The sequence below is a fragment of the Pseudorca crassidens genome, chromosome 4 (assembly GCF_039906515.1).
Source record: "Pseudorca crassidens isolate mPseCra1 chromosome 4, mPseCra1.hap1, whole genome shotgun sequence".
Taxonomy (NCBI): Eukaryota; Metazoa; Chordata; class Mammalia; order Artiodactyla; family Delphinidae; genus Pseudorca; species Pseudorca crassidens.
In genome coordinates, this window is record NC_090299.1 from 134,508,747 (window position 1) to 134,525,430 (window position 16,684).

At 39.0% G+C, this 16,684-nt stretch overlaps 1 long non-coding RNA gene and 1 pseudogene across 2 annotated transcripts in view; both read left to right on the plus strand.

Annotated features, from left to right (window-relative positions):
* The window catches only part of LOC137223983 (uncharacterized), a 47,985-nt gene that overhangs the window by 12,431 nt on the left and 18,870 nt on the right, over positions 1 to 16,684 (plus strand). The window lies entirely within an intron of this gene.
* Positions 14,536 to 15,826, plus strand: LOC137223267 (AP-2 complex subunit beta pseudogene; annotated as a pseudogene).

The following is a 16,684-nucleotide window of genomic DNA, read 5'->3' on the forward strand; positions in this document are numbered from 1 at the left end:
CCGGTGTGAGGTAATACCTCATTGTAGTTTTGATTTGCATTTCTCTAATAATTAGTGATGTTGAGCATCTTTTCATGTGCCTCTTGGCCATCTGTATGTCTTTGGAGAAATGTCTGTTTAGGTCTTCCGTCCATTTTTTATTTTTTAATTGAATTGTTAGTTTTTTTGCTATTGAGCTGCATGAGCTGTTTGTATATTTTGGAGATTAATCCCTTGTCAGTTGCTTCGTTTGCAAATATTTTCTCCCATTCTGAGGGTTGTCTTTTGGTCTTGTTTATGGTTTCCTTTGCTGTGCAAAAGCTTTTAATTTTCATTAGGTCCCATTTTTTTAATTTTTGTTTTTATTTTCATTACTCTATGAGGTGGGTCAAAAAAGATCTTGCTGCAATTTATGTCAAAGAGTGTTCTGCCAATGTTTTCCTCTGAGAGTTTTATAGTGTCTGACCTTACATTTAGGACTTTACTTTTTTTTTTTTTTTTTTTTAATTTGGCTGCACTGGGTCTTAATTGCTGCATGCGGGATCTTCATTATGGCATGAGGGATCTTCATTGCGGCATATGGGATCTTTAGTTGCGACATGCGGGATATTTAGTTGCAGCATGTGGGATCTTTAGTTGCGACATTCGGTCTCTTAGTTGCGGCACGCAGGATCTAGTTCCTTGACCAGTAATCGAACCCAGGGCCCCTGTATTGGAAATGCAGGGTCTTAACCACTGGACCACCAGGGAAGTCCCCTACATTTAGGTCTTTAATCCATTTTGAGTTTATTTTTGTGTATGGTGTTAGGGAGCGTTCTAATTTCATTATTTTACATGTAGCTGTCCAGTTTTTCCAGCACTCCTTATTGAAGAGGCTATCATCTCCATTGTATATTCTTGCCTGCTTTATCATAGATTAGGTGACCATAGGTGTGTGGGTTTACCTCTGGGCTTTCTATCCTGTTCCATTGATCTATATTTCTGTTTTTGTGCCTGTACCATACTGTCTTGATTACTGTAGCTTTGTAGTATAATCTGAAGTCAGGGAGCCTGATTCCTTCAGCTCCATTTTTCTTTCTCAAGATTGCTTCGGTGGGGACTTCCCTGGTGGCACAGTGGTTAAGAATCCACCTGCCAGGGCTTCCCTGGTGGCGCAGTGGTTGAGAGTCCACCTGCCGATGCACGGGACACGGGTTCATGCCCCAGTCCGGGAAGATCCCACATGCCATGGAGCAGCTAGGCCCGTGAGCTATGGCCTCTGAGCCTGCATGTCCAGAGCCTGTGCTCCGCAACAGGAGAGGCCACAACAGTGAGAGGCCCACGTACTGCAAAAAAACAAAAAAAGAATCCACCTGCCAGTGCAGGGGATACGGGTTCGAGCCCTGGTCTGGGAAGATCCCACATGCTGAGGAGCAACTAAGCCCATGTGCCACAACTACTGAGCCTGCTCTCTAGAGCCCCTGAGCCGCAACTGCTGAAGCCTGAGTGCATAGAACCTGTGCTCCACAACAGGAGAAGCCACCGCAATGAGAAGCCTGCACACCACAATGAAGAGTAGCCCCCGCTTGCCACAACTAGAAAAAGCCCACACGCAGCAATGAAGACCCGACACAGCCAAAAATAAATAAATTAATTAATTAAAAGAAAAGATTGCTTTGGCTATTTGGGGTCTTTTGTGTTTCCATACAAATTGTAAAAGTTTTTGTTCTGATTCTGTGGAAAATGCCATTGGTAATTTGATAAGGATTACATTGAATCTGTAGATTGCTTTGGGTGGTATAGTCATTTTCACAATATTGATTCTTCCAATCCAAGAACATGGTATATATCTCCATCTATTTTTGTCATCTTTGATTTCTTTCATCAGTATATTATAGTTTTCTTAGTACAGGTCTTTTGCCTCCTCAGGTAGGTTTATTCCTAGGTATTTTATTCTTTTTGTTGCAATGGTAAATGGGATTGTTTCCTTAATTTCTGTTTCTGATCTTTCATTGTTAGTGTATAGGAATGCAAGAGATTTCTGTGTATTGATTTTGTATCCTGCAACTTTACCAAATTCATTGATGAGCTCTACTAGTTTTCTGGTGGCATCTTTAGGATTTTCTATGTATAGTATGTCATCTGCAAACAGTGACAGTTTTACTTCTTCTTTTCCAATTTGGATTCCTTTTATTTCTTTTTCTTCTCTGATTGCTAGGACTCCCAAAACTATGTTGAATAATAGCAGAGAATACACATCCTTGTCTTATTCCTGGTCTTAGAGGAAATGCTTTCAGTGTTTCACCATTGAGAATGATGTTTGCTGTGGGTTTGTCATATATGGCCTTTATTATGTTGAGGTAGCTTCCCTCTGTGCCCACTTTCTGGAGAGTTTTTATCATAAATGGGTGTTGAATTTTGTCAAAAGCTTTTTCTGCATCTATTGAGATGATCATATGGTTTTTATTCTTCAGTTTGTTAATATGGTGTATCACATAGATTGATTGATTTGCATATATTGAAGAATCCTTGCATCCCTGGGATAAATACCACTTGATTGTGGTATATGATCCTTTTAATGTGTTGTTGGATTCTGTTTGCTAGTATTTTGTTGAGGATTTTTGCATTTGTGTTCATCAGTGACATCGCTCTGTAATTTTCTTTTTTTGTAGTATCTTTGTCTGGTTTTGGTATCAGGGTGATGGTGGCCTAGTAGAATGAGCTTGGTAGTGTTCCTCCCTCTGCAATTTTTTGTATGAGTTTGAGAAAGATGCGTGTTAGCTCTTCTCTAAGTGTTTGATAGAATTCGCCTGTGAAGCCATCTGGTCCTGGACTTTTGTTTGCTGGAAGATTTTAAATTACAGTTTGAATTTCATTACTTGTGATTGGTCTGTTCATATTTTCTATTCTTCCTGGTTCAGTCTTGGAAGGTTGTACCTTTCTAAGAATTTGTTCATTTCTTCCAGGTTGTCCATTTTATTGGCATATAGTTGCTTATAGTAGTCTCTTGTGATCCTTTGTATTTCTGCAGTGTCAGTTGTAACTTATTTTTCATTTCTAATTTTATTGATTTGAGTCCTCTCCCATTTTTTCTTGATGAGTCTGGCTACAGGTTTATCAATTTTATTTATCTTCTCAAGAACCAGCTTTTAGTTTCATTGATCTTTGCTACTGCTTTCTTTGTTTCTGTTTCATTTATTTCTGTTCTGATTTTTATGATTTCTTTCCTTCTACTAGCTTTGGGTTTTTGTTTGTTCTTTCTCTAGTTGCTTTTGGTGTAAGGTTAGGCTGTTTATTTGAGATTTATCTTGTTTCTTGAGGTAGGATTGTATTGCTATACACTTCCTTCTTAGAACTGCTTTTGCTGCATCCCATAGATTTTGGGTCATCATGTTTTCATTGTCATTTGTTTCTAGGTATTTTCTGATTTCCTCTTTGATTTCTTCAGTGATCTCTTGGTTATTTAGTAGCATATTGTTTAGCCTCCACCTGTTTTGTTTATTATAGTTTTTTTTTTTCCTGAAATAGATTTCTAATCTCATAGTGTTGTGGGCACAAAAGATGCTTGGTACTATTTCAATTTTCTAATCATTGTTTCATTATTGTGGTTGGAAAAATTAAGATCTAGTCTATTAGTAAGTTTGATTATAATACAATACCATTGTTTATATTCACTATACTGTGCATCGATCTTTAGGAATTATTTACTATTAGTTAAAAGTTTGTACCCTTAAACATCTCTCTTATTCCCCACATCTCAGCCCCCTGATAACCAACATTCTTGTGAGTTTGGCTTTTTTTTTTTTGGATTTTACATATAAGTGATATCAGGTAGTATTTGTCTTTCTCTTTTTGATTTATCTCAGCATAATGTACCCAAGGCCATCAATGGTGGAAAATGGTAGAATTTTCTTCTTTCTAATGGCTTAATAATATTCATTGTGTGTATGTATATGTAGATAAATATATAGATATAAATATCACATCTTTCTTATCCATTCATCTGTTGATAAGAACCTAGGTTGATTCCATATCTTGGCTATTGTGGGTAATGTTGCTGTAAATATGGGAGTGCATATATCTTTTTAAGTTAGTGCTTTTATTTTCTTTGAATAAATACCAGAAATTGGAATTGCTGAATCATATAATAGATCTATTTTTACTTTTTTGAGAAACCTTCATATTGTTTTTCATAGTGGCTGCAAAAATTATATCCCCACTAACAGTTCCCGTGTTCCCTTTTGTCCACATCCTCACCAATGCTTATCTCTTGTCTTTTTGATGATAGCCATTCTAACGGGTGTGAGATAATGTCTTATTGTGGTTTTGATTTGCATTGTACTGATGATTACTCATGTTGAGCACATTTTCATATGTCTATTGGCCATTTGTATGTCTTTTTTGGAAAAACAAAAACCATTTCCTTTACCCATCTGTACATTGGATTAGTTGGTATCTTGTGGCATTTTATGAGGTTTTTTTTAATGTACTTTGATTGTATGCCCCTTTATTGAATATATAATTTGCATTTTTTCCCATTTGGTAGGTTAACTTCTCATTTTGTTGATTGTTTATTTTGTTGCACAGAAGCTTTTAAGTTTGATTTATTCTCAGTTGTTGATTTCTGCTTTTGTTGTTTGTGCTTTTAGTGTCATATCCAAAAAAAAAAAAAAAAAAGTCACATCATCAAAACCAATGTGGAGGAGTTTCTTACATTTTCTTTTAGGACTTTTATGGTATCAAGTCTTAGGTTCAAGTCTTTGATCCATCCTGAGTTAATTATTGTGAGTTGTTTTATATAGGGGTCCAATTTTATTTTTGCTTACATTTATCCAGGTTTTCCAACACCATCTATGGAAGACACTATTATTTCCCCATGGTTGTTCTTGGTTACCTTGTCAAAAATTAGTTAGTAGTGTTCAATGTAGAGACTTTTCACCAACTTTACTAAATTTATTCCTAAGTATCATATTATTTTTGATGCTATTGTAAATTAGATAGTTTATTTTTTCAGATGTTTTACTACTTGTGTGTAGAAATACAACTGATGATGTATGTTGATTTTATATACTGCAATTTTACCTACTTTGTTGATTAGTTACAACATTTTGGGACTCTTTTGGATTTTTTGTATACAGAATCATACCATCTTCAATGAGAATTTTCTTCCTTTCTGATTTGGGTGCCTTTCTTTGTGTTTCCTGATTTCCCCAGCTAATACTTCCAGTACTATACTGAATAAGAGTGATTCAGTGGACATCACTGTCTTGTTCTTGTTCTTGGCAGAATAGCTTTTACCTTATTACCATCAAGTATGATGTTAGCTGTGGGCTTGTTATGTATGGACTTAATTATGTGGAGGTATGTTCCCCCTATACTCAATCTGTTCAGAGTTTTTAATCATAAAAGAATTGCATTTTGTCCAGTGCTTTTTCAGCATCTACTGAAATGATCATGTGATTTTTATTTTTACTCTATTAATATGGTGTATCCCACATATTTGTTTGTGTACCATTGAACTATTCTTATATCCCAGTGATAAATCCCATTTGGTCCCAGTGGATAATCCCTTTCAGGTATTGTTGAATTTGATTTGATCATATTTTGTTCAGAATTTTTGCATCTATATTAATCAGTTTTATTGGCCTCCAGTTTTCTTTTCTTGTAGAGTCTTTATCTGGCTTTGGTGTCCCGGAAATCCTCCTCTCATAGAACAAGTTTGGAAGTATTCCTTAGTCTTTCATTTTTTGGAAGAGTTTGAGAATTACTGGTGTTAATTCTTCATGGGTTTGGTAGAATTCACCAATAAATTCATCTAGTCCTTGAGTTTTCTGTGTTGGGAGCTTTTTTGATTACTGATTCGATCCCTTATCATTGGTCTGTTCAGATTTTCTTTTTTTTTTTTTTTAACATCTTTACTGGAGTATAATAGCTTTACATTGTTATTCAGATTTTCTATTTCTTCCTGATTCAGTCTTTGTAGGTAGTGAGTTTCTAGGAAGTATCAGTTTCTTCCTGAGTATCTAATTTGTTGGCATACAATTGTTCAAAGTAGTCTCTTATCCTATGTATTTCTGTAGTATGAGTTGTAATGTCTCCTCTCTCATTTCTAATTTTGAGTCTTCTATTTTCCTAGTCTAGCTAAAAGTTTGAAAATTTGAAAATTTTTGAAAATCCAGCCTTTAGTTTATTGATCCTTTCTTGTATATGTTTTATTTATTTATTTCCACTCTAGTCTTTATGATATCCTAACCTCTGCCAACTTTGGAATAAATTTCTTTTTCTACTTCCTTGAGGTGTAGAGTTAGATTGAGAGCTTTCTAATTTCTTGTCGTATGCATTCATCACTATAAACTTTCCTCTTTGAACTTCTTTTGCAGCATCCAATAAGTTTTGGTATGTTGTGTTTCCATTTTCATTGGTTTTGAGATTTTTTTAAAAAAAATTCTCTTTGGCTTTCCTTTTTGACCCACTGAAGTGTACTGTTTAGTTTCCACATATTTTTGGATTTTCCATTTATGCTCTTGTTGATTTCTAGTTTTATATAATTGTGTTCAGACATTTGGTATAATTTTGATCTTCTTAAATTTGCTAAGACATGTTTGTGTCCTATCATATGATCTTTCCTGGAGTATGTTTCATGTGCACCTGAGAACAAGTTGTTGGATAGAATGTTCTATATATGCCTGTTAAGTCCATTTGCTGTAAGGTATAGACCAGTGTTTTCTTGTTGATTTACTCTACGGATGATCTATCCATTGCTGAGAAGGGAGTATTGAAGTCCCCTACTATTACTGTATTGTCTATTTCTTTCTTCAGATCTGTGTTTGCTTAATATATTTAGGTGCTTTGATGTTGGGTGTGTATATATTTACAATTGTTATATCTTCTTGATGTATCGACCCTTGTGTCATTATATAATGACCTGCCTTGTGTCTTATTATGGTTTTTGGCTTAAAGTCTGTTTTGTCTGATATAAGTATGGCTACCTCCACATTATTTTGCTTCCACTTGCATGGAATATAATCATCCATGTCTTTACCTTGACCCTAAGCGTGTCTTTAAAGCTTAGGGGACTTCCCCTGGAAATGAGGGGATTTCCCTGGTGGTGAAGTGGTTAAGAATCCGTCTGCCAATGCAGGGGACATGGGTTTGAGCCCTGGTCCAGGAAGATCCCACATGCCGCAGAGCAACTAAGCCCGTACGCCACAACTATTAAAGCCCTAGAGCCCGTGCTCCGCAACAAGAGAAGCCACTGCAATGAGAAGCCTGTACACTGCAATGAAGAGTAGCCCCCACTCACCACAACTAGAGAAAGCCACGCAGCAACGAAGACCCAACGCAGCCAAAAAATAAACAAATAATTTTTTTAAAAAAAGTTGAAATGAGTGTCTTATATGCAAAATATAATTGGGCCTTATATTTTTTTATCCAGCCAGCCACTCTATGGCTTTGATTTGTGAATTCAATCCATTTACATTTAAAGTGATTTTTGATATGTAAGGACTTATTACTGCCATCTTATTAATTACTTCCTGATTGTTTTGTAACTCCATTGTTTCTTTTTCCCCTCTGTGTCTATCTACCTTTGTGAGTTGGTGGTTTACCGTGTCAGTATGCTGTGTTTAATTTTTTAATGTTTGTGATTCTACTAAAGATCTTTGCTCTGTAGTTACCATGAGACACACATAAAACATCTCATAGTTAAAACAGTACATTTTATGCTAATAGCAACTTATCTTTGTATGCCTATAAGTTTTTCATTCTTTTATTCTTCTCCTTTCATATTTTTATGTCATGAGGTACTTCATTTTATCTGCATATTTGTTAAAACACTATCATAGCTATAAATTTTTCTATTAATTTTTTCATTTCATTCATTTCAGCTCCAGATTTTTTTTTTGGTTCTTTTTTACAATTTTTGTCTGTTGTATTTTTCTTTTCTTCATGTTTTTTCTGATTCCATTGAATTGTCTTTCTGTCTTTCCTTGTAGCTCACTGAGCTTTCTTATAGCAGTGTTTTTTCATTATTTATTAGGTAGATTGTAGATTTCTAAGTCTTTGGGATTGATAAATGAAAGACTGGCAATCCTTTAATGTCATTAGATTACTTTGATTTTTAAAAAATATTCTTGGGGTTTTCTGCTGCTGTTTTCACTTCTGAAGTAGTAGCCACCTCCTCCAGCATTTACTAATTGTCTTCAGGAGAGAAACACCTTCTGTCAGCCCTCTAGAGATTCTGAAGCTTTCTCAGACCTTTATGGATAAACCTGTTTCACGGCTCCTATCACATCTTTGGCAGAATTCTTGAGCTTATATGCTGTCTTTTGATCTTGAAACACAATAGGCTGGGTACTGACAGCCCCTCTTTTCTTCTCCTAAGGGTGGTGCTAATGCAGAAATTTATGGTCTGTCTCTGGCCTGCAGATGTGAGCCGTCTACCTGTGTGTGTTCTCAAGCTGTGTGCCAAATCTTTCCCTCAGTGGCTTGGTTGGGAGCACACATGCTGAACTGACCACAGTGTGAGGATTTGTGTTGGTACAATTTACAGAGGACCAAGGGTGCCCATTGGCCATTTGGGAGGATCTATGGGTGAGGCCTCCCTGTTGGCTCATGGATGGGCTTCTTGATGGAGTCTGTAATACAGCTAGTAGACTCTGCAGCACATTAATGCCTTACCAGAATCCTATCTGCTACGTCTTCCCCACCCCCAGTCATGCAGCTCATGATTCAGCACTCTGGAAGGGGCCAGAAAATAACAGGCCTTTTTGGCAGCATCCCACACAGTTGGAGAAGCTTCATGCTCACTCACATGCGCTCACTTGCCCCTGCAGGGGAAATCATGGGCCAGGAAGATCTCTCTTGGCCCTAAATTGTGCAATCTTGGTGGGGGTGTGATGTTGGTAAAGTGAAACTATTCCCTTTACTTTGTCCAATGTATCCAAACTCATATATATATATATATATATATATATATATATTTTTTTTTTCCCCCTCCAACATTGTGCTAGCACTTCTCTACTAGAAACCTGGATATCCTCAAAGCCTCTTTTATTCATGAGTGATGGATTAAAATAGTATTTTCCAGGTGCCCCTGGGCTTTATCCAAGAGAAGCCAGTTAACAGATGACTGCCAAGTCCAGAGCTGGGACTGAGGTCTCTATGCCTATTACCCTGTGCACAGATGGGTGAGATTCCTCCTGGTCCCCTTGATGTATGGTGCTGTATACTACACCTCCCACAAAGACACTTGTCTGTGAATGAAGCCAAGCTGTTGTTGAAGGGGTACATGAAGCACATGTTCTTCAAACTTAATGCTGATGGAACTCCTCCCTGAAATATATTCAAGTCAAATTGAGTAACTCAATCTGAGCTTCCTTTACTTTGCTTTTATCTTTTCTTTGGTCTTGAGACCTCAATCAGGAGGCCGTCTGGAGTCTTCCTCACTAAGGGAAGAAATGCTAGAGAGAGAGAGAGAGAGAGAGAGAAGCTTCCCTGAGACAGATTCTCACATGGAAAAATGATTAGGCTCTTTGCCCTTCCTAATACAATCCCATTCTCTAAAAAAACCACCCACACTTTCTTGACCCAGGTCAGAGTTTCTTCCCATGCTGGATAAAGACCAGAACAAGTCAGGGAACTGTTTCCCTTGCTCTTCACCTACAGGAATTCTCAGACTTTGCCTCACATCATTATTACTTGGAAAACATTAAAAAATTCCCATGCCCAGGACTGAAAATGATTCAGTAAAATAGTATTTCTGGGCATCAGTATTTTTAAAAGATCACCATGTTATTCAAATTTGCTGTCAAAGTGCGAATAAGTATACTTTCCCTACTTAGTAAAAATTGTGCATGTGAGTCACCTGAAAATATTGTTAAAATGCAGTTTTTGTTCCAGGAGACGTGAGTTGTGCCTGAGAGTTTGAATCTGACACAATTTAGGGACATAGACTACACTGAGACTACTAACATCCTCTTTTACACTCAAGTAAATAAAACTTGGTGACAAAACAAAACCAAAAAACCATACAAGAGATGGCTGGAAGTGAAAGTATCTGTATAATATGTAACATTGAGAGGATCTCATTATCATGAAGAAACTAACCAAATACCATTTCTAGTGAATTTTAATAACCAAAATTTATAAGATGAAGACAATATCCTCTATTATGGTTTTCGGTAGAACTCTCTCTCAGAGACAAAAATTCTAGGTTCAGGAAAGGCTCAGCTTAAAAAACACAGAAATTTTCATCCCCATAGGTGTCTATTTTATCCTGTTTCCCAAATTCCAGTCACTTGCACACTGAAGACAAGTAAATGTTAATTAATTAATAGCTTCCTACTGACATTATAACTTAGTATTTTCCTATGTGTTGACTCGGTTTCTTATTAACTTACCAATATTTTCCTTTATTTTTCTTTCAGTTCTATTGAGATATTATTGACTTACAGTACTGTAGAAATGGTGGGTGTACAGCATAATGACATATGTTGTAAAAGGATTAGCAAACAATTTAAATTTTAAAAAAATTACTAAATACTTCATATGACAGTTTGGTAACCTCCATTTAAAACATAAGTTAAATTTACACAATTCATAACATTACATGAGATGGGCTGTGCAATTCTCAATATATCTGGTGTTCTGAAATTTGTACATAAACCACAGCTGGGGAAGTGCTAATTCATGAGACAAATTCTGCTCCTTTCTTCTTTCTTTTACTCCAGTAGTCGCCTCTGAGCCCTGTTAGCCTGGAAGCTGAATCTTCCGTGCCTTGGGGCAGGGCGGGTCAGTCCCCTCAGAGGAGACCAGAAGGTCCTCCTGGAGAATGTGGACTGGGACATGGGTCAGTATCACCCAGATTCCCCTAAGAGGTGAAACATCTGACTTGTAGGAGAAAGCTTCTTAGGAGGATGAAATGAAAGGTGTTCTGAACCTGGAGCCCTCCCCGCATCCCTTGTCCCATCATGAAGACAATTCTGAGGGGTTGGTCTGGAACATGCGTAGATGGTGGAGGTTGGGGGACAGTGCAGGCCTGGATTGGGCTCAGGTGAGGTGAGTTGGGTAGAGGCTGGGAGTCAGTGCTTAGCATTGGGGCAGGTGTCCTTATGGTCATTTGGTGTGCCTGTGTGAATCCAAGTCCAGTTGTACTGGGAAGAGGATAAAGGCTGTGGATAATTCCACAGATCAGGTCTCTGAGTATCCTCAGAGGATGAAAGGGACCTGAGTCTTACATTTTTGTGAGGAGGGGGTAGGTAGGAGGGGAAGATCTAGCAAAACAGGTTGGAGACCCAGGCAGGTCTCTTGCCTGCTGCCTGAGTTTGGAGTCCTGATCACATTTATGTTTGACATTCTCTGGTCTGCATATTGAGTCTACACGTCAGTGCTCTGTGGTTGGTGACATGGTCCAGACCAGATGTCTTGGTGGCAAGCTGGGGAACATCATAGGAGAAGCTCCCAGGCCTGTTGTCTGTCAGCTTGGCAATGATGTTTGAGGATTGACCAATGTGCTTCGCTGTAGGTTGTGAGGTTTAACGATATCCTCATCCTGTCCTTTAACTGGTCCACAAGTTGAGAGCAAAGAGCTCAGTACAGAGCTCTTGATGTAAGGCTGTGCATGGCAGATGGCCCTCATATCAAGTGTCTTGAGTGATGGATGACCTGTGACAACAAGTTCCTTGACAAATTTTTTAGTGACTGTGTGCACAGTAATTGGCTTGGAAGGATGTGGGAGAAGACACCACAACTATAAGGTATATTTGAAGTGCCTCTCAATCAAGAGAAAAAATAGAAGCAACCAAATAAAAATATTTGGAACCTATGAAATTAAATTTCACAGTAAAAGAAATAAAAACGATCATTTTACATATGAAGAGGACACAACCTCAATGATGGTCAGGGAAAAATACATTACAGTGCCAATGTTGTAATAATTTTTTCCTCCCCATTGTATTGGAAACTTAAAGTGCCTTTGTAGCGTCTCTTGTCAACATCAGTGGAAACAAGCTCCTTGATATACTCTTGCATGTGGTATACATGACTAATGTCCTCTTTAAGTCAGTTTGTCCCCTCTTTTGCTTCCTCAGGTTCTTGGTTTTAGGGGTGCTGTGGGGCTGAAGTTTGTGTGATGACCTTGATATTTCTTGTGTCCTTGGACCTCTGGTAGTCTCCTTCAGGCATTGATCACTTGATTTCCTGAAGTAGAAGAAAAAAGGCAAAAAAATCATATAGAGATTGAATCAAGATGGCGGAATAGAAGGACACGGTGTTCATCTCCTCCCATGAATATGTCAGAAAAAAATCTACATGAGGAACAGTCCTCACAGAATACCTACCGAATGCTAGCAGAAGATCTCAGACACCCAGAAGTGCAAGAAAGGTCTCCATGTAATGAGATAGGATGAAAGAAAAAAAGAAGAAAACCTGCACCCCTGGGAGGAAGCTGTGAAAGAGGAAAGGTTACCCTACCCTGGGAAGCCCCTTCACCAGTGAGGAGATCAGCTGGGGCAGAAAAGGAGCTTCAGAGGGTTGGAGGAGAGCCCAGCAGCAAGTTTGCAGCAGACAAAATAGAGACCTGCACAGAGGATCTGTGCTACCTTGTGCAGTCCCCAGCCCAAGAAGTGTGCCTACTGGTATGTGGGGTGGGGCTGGGTGTTAAAACTGGGGCTTCAGAGGAAAAACCAGGGGAGAGGACTGGGGTTGGCTGCATGGAGACAGCCTGAAGGGGCTGGAGTGTGGTACCGGCCCAACCTGGGTGTATGCAGAAGAAGCACAGGCCGGCCATAGAAGCAAAACACCATTGTTGAGGGGCGGGTGAAGGGAGGGGCAGAGCTGCCATAGCAGCCTCCTTCTTGGTGCCACCTCTATGAGCTCTGGGAGCTCACAAGCAACTCTTACGAAAGTGGCTATTGAGGGAACATATCTCAACATACTAAAAACTGTTTCTGACAAACCTACAGCCTATATGATACATAATGGTGAAAAGCACTTAGCCTCTGGAACACAGACAAGGATGCCCACTCTCACCACTTTAAGTCAACATAATATTGGAAGTATATCCATACCAATCAGATAAGAAAGAGAAAGAAAATGTATGCAAATTGGGAGGGAAGAGGTAAAATTGTCATTATATGCAGATGACATGATACTATATATAGAAAACCCTAAAGACTCCATACGAGCTACTAGAACTGATAAACAGATTCAGCAAGGTAGCAGCATACAAGATTAATGTACAGAAATCAGTTGCATGTGTTTACATTAAAAATGAAATATCAGAAAGGAAATGGAAAAACATCCCTTTTAAAATTGCATCCAAAAAACTAAAATACTTAGGAATAAACCTGACAAAGATAGTGAAAGACTTGTATGCTGAGAACTATAAAACATTAATAAAGGAAAGTGAAGATGACTCAAAGAAATGGAAAGATATCCCATTGGACTGGAATTATTAATATTGATAAAATGGCCATAGTACCCAAAGCAATCTACAGATTTAATGCAAACCCTATCAAATCACCCATGACATTTTCCACAGAACTAGAATAATTTTAAAATTTATATGGAACTACAAATGACCCAGAATTGCGAAAGCAATCCTGAGGAAAAAGAACAAAGCAGGAGGCATAACCCTTCCAGACTTCAGACAATACTACAAAAGCTACAGTAATCAAAACAGCATGGCATTGGCACAGAAACAGACATATGAATCAATGAAACAGAGCCCAGAAATAAACCCACACACCAATGGTCAATTAATCTTCGACAAAGGAGGCAAGAATATACAATGGAGAAAAGACAGCCTCTTCAGTAAGTGGTGTTGGGAATGTTGAACAGCTGCATGTAAATCATTGAAGTTAGAACACATCCTCACACCATGCACAAAAATAAACTCAAAAGGGCTTAAAGACTTAAATATAACACATAACACCATAAACTTGTAGAAGAGAACATAGGCAAAACATTCTCTGACATAAATCGTACCAACATTTTCTTATGTCAGTCTCCCAAGGCAATAGAAATAAAAGCAAAAGTAAACAAATGGGGCCTATTCAAACTTACAAGTTTTTGCACAGCAAAGGAAACCGTAAAAAAAAATGAAAAGACAACCTACTGAATGGGAGAAACTATTTGCAGATGATGCAACCAACAAGGGCTTAATTTCCAAAATATACAAACAGCTCATACAACTCAATCACACACACAAAAAAATAATTTAAAAAATGGGCAGAAGACCTAAATAAACATTTCTCCAAAGAAGACATACAGATGGCCAAAAGGCACATGGAAAGATGCTCACCATCACTAATTATTAGATAAATGCAAATCAAAGCTGCAATGAGGTATCACCTTAAACTGGTCAGAATGGCCATCATTTAAAAAGTCTACAAATAATAAATGCTGGAGAGGGTGTGGAGAAAAGGGAACCGTTCTACAGTTGGTGGGAATGTAAATTGGTGCAACCACTATGGAAAACAGTATAGAGGTTCCTCAAAAAACTAAAAGTATAGTTGCCATATGATCCAGCCATCCCTCTCCTGGGCATATATCTGGAGAAAACTATAATTCGAAAAGATGGATCTCCTGGGTGGAGGGCTAGATAGTCTGGTGGGACAATCCTTCATCCATCATCAGTGCCTGCAACCTCTGCTCCTTCACCTACTCCTGCTGTGGTCAGCAGTGGTCTGAATGACCTATTTGACCTCTCCATGAGGATAGGCATGGCACCTGGTGGATATGTGGCTTCAAAGGCTGTCTGGCTGCCTGCAGTAAAGGCTAAAGGAGATTTCGGGAATATTTACTCACCGCCAAGGGCACATCTATATGGAAATGACCTTCACCAACAAAGCTCTGCAGCACATGACAGACTTTGCAATTCAGTTTAACAATAATAGGTTTGGTGTCATCCCCAGCACTCCTCTGGCCATCCCTACACCACTGATGCCAAACCAGAGCGTTGATGGCTCCCTGCCTCTCAGCATCTTGGGCCCATTCATGAAGATAGAACCTCTGAACAACCTGCAGGTGGCTGTGAAAAACAACACTGATGTCTTCTGCTTCAGCTGCCTCATCCCACTCAACGTGGTTTTTTGTAGAAGACAGCAAAATGGAGTACCAGGTCTTCCTTGCAACATGGAAGGATATTCCCAATGAAAATGAACTTCAGTTTCAGATTAAGGGATGTCATTTAAATGCTGACACTGTTTTCAGCAAGTTGCAAAACAACAATGTTGATACTGTTGCCAAGACGAATGTGGAAGAGCAGGACATTCTGTATCAATCCCTGAAGCTCACTAATGGCATTTGGATTTTGGCCAAGCTCTGTAGACCAGCCAGGAAACCCCAGTTACACGCTGTCACTAAGTGCAGAGCTCCTGACGTCTCCCAGTACATCTTTCAGGTCTACAACAGCGTTTTGAAAAACTAATAGACTGGTCCGGTGCCCTCCAGCTACCGTCATTGGTGCAAGCCAAGAACTCTTAACTGGAAGAAATTGTATTGCCATGTACAATCTGAAGCCAAAAATACTGAGGTCACGCACCAAGGTAGTGACTAGTCTAACCTGTACTAACATTAGGGCACAATCTGTTGGATAGTTTTAGCTTCTTGTGAACATTTGTAACCACTGCTTCAATCACTTCCCACCTCTTGCCACCTGCTGCTATATGTCCTTACTTGTGGGCTTCTCCATTCTGTGCCAGTGGCTGGCATTTTTGACTGTCACTTGATATTTTGTAATCAAGAGCTCACTTCAAAGGCAGAAAAAGACAAATATTAAAGCAAAGCAAAGTGTCATTGAAAATAAAATCAGGTTATTTGTTGTTTTTTTCCTACTCAGTTGTTTGAGCATATTATGTATTTTATATATTAGATATGTTTTTCAAATGTTTCTTCCCATTTTGTAGGTACACTCTTCTCTCTGTAAATTGTTTCCTTTGCTGTTCAAATCTTTATAGTTTTTTAAAAAATAATTTCCCTGGAAACTATGCAATCTTTTTTTTTTTTTTTTTTTTTGCGGTACGCGGGCCTCTCACTGTTGTGGCCTCTCCCGTTGCGGAACACAGGCTCCGGACGCGCAGGCTCAGCAGCCATGGCTCACAGGCCTAGCCGCTCTGTGGCATGTGGGATCTTCCCGGACCGGGGCACGAACCTGTGTTCCCTGCATCGGCAGGCGGACTCCCAACCACTGTGCCACCAGGGAAGCCCCAATCTTTTTTTTTTAATTAATTTATTTTATTTTATTTATTTTTGGCTGCATTGGGTCTTCGTTGCTGGGCATGGGCTTTCTCTAGTTGCGGCGAGCAGGGGCTTCTCACTGCGGTGGCTTCTCTTGTTGCAGAGCACCGGCTCTAGGCACACGGGCTTCAGTAGCTGCGGTGTGTGGGCTCAGTAGTTGTGGCTCGCGGGCTCTAGAGCGCAGGCTCAGTAGTTGTGGCGCACGGGCTTAGTTGCTCTGTAGCATGTAGGATCTTCCCAGCCCAGTGCTCGAACCCGTGTCCTCTGCATTGGCAGGCGGATTTTTTTTTTTAACATCTTTATTGGAGTATAATTGCTTTACAGTGGTGTGTTAGTTTCTGCTTTATAACAAAGTGAATCAGCTATACATATATATATATATATATATATCCCCATATCTCCTCCCTCTTGCGTCTCCCCCCCACCCACCCTGTCTCACGCCTCTAGGTGGGCACAAAGCACCGAGCTGATCTCCCTGTGCTATGCA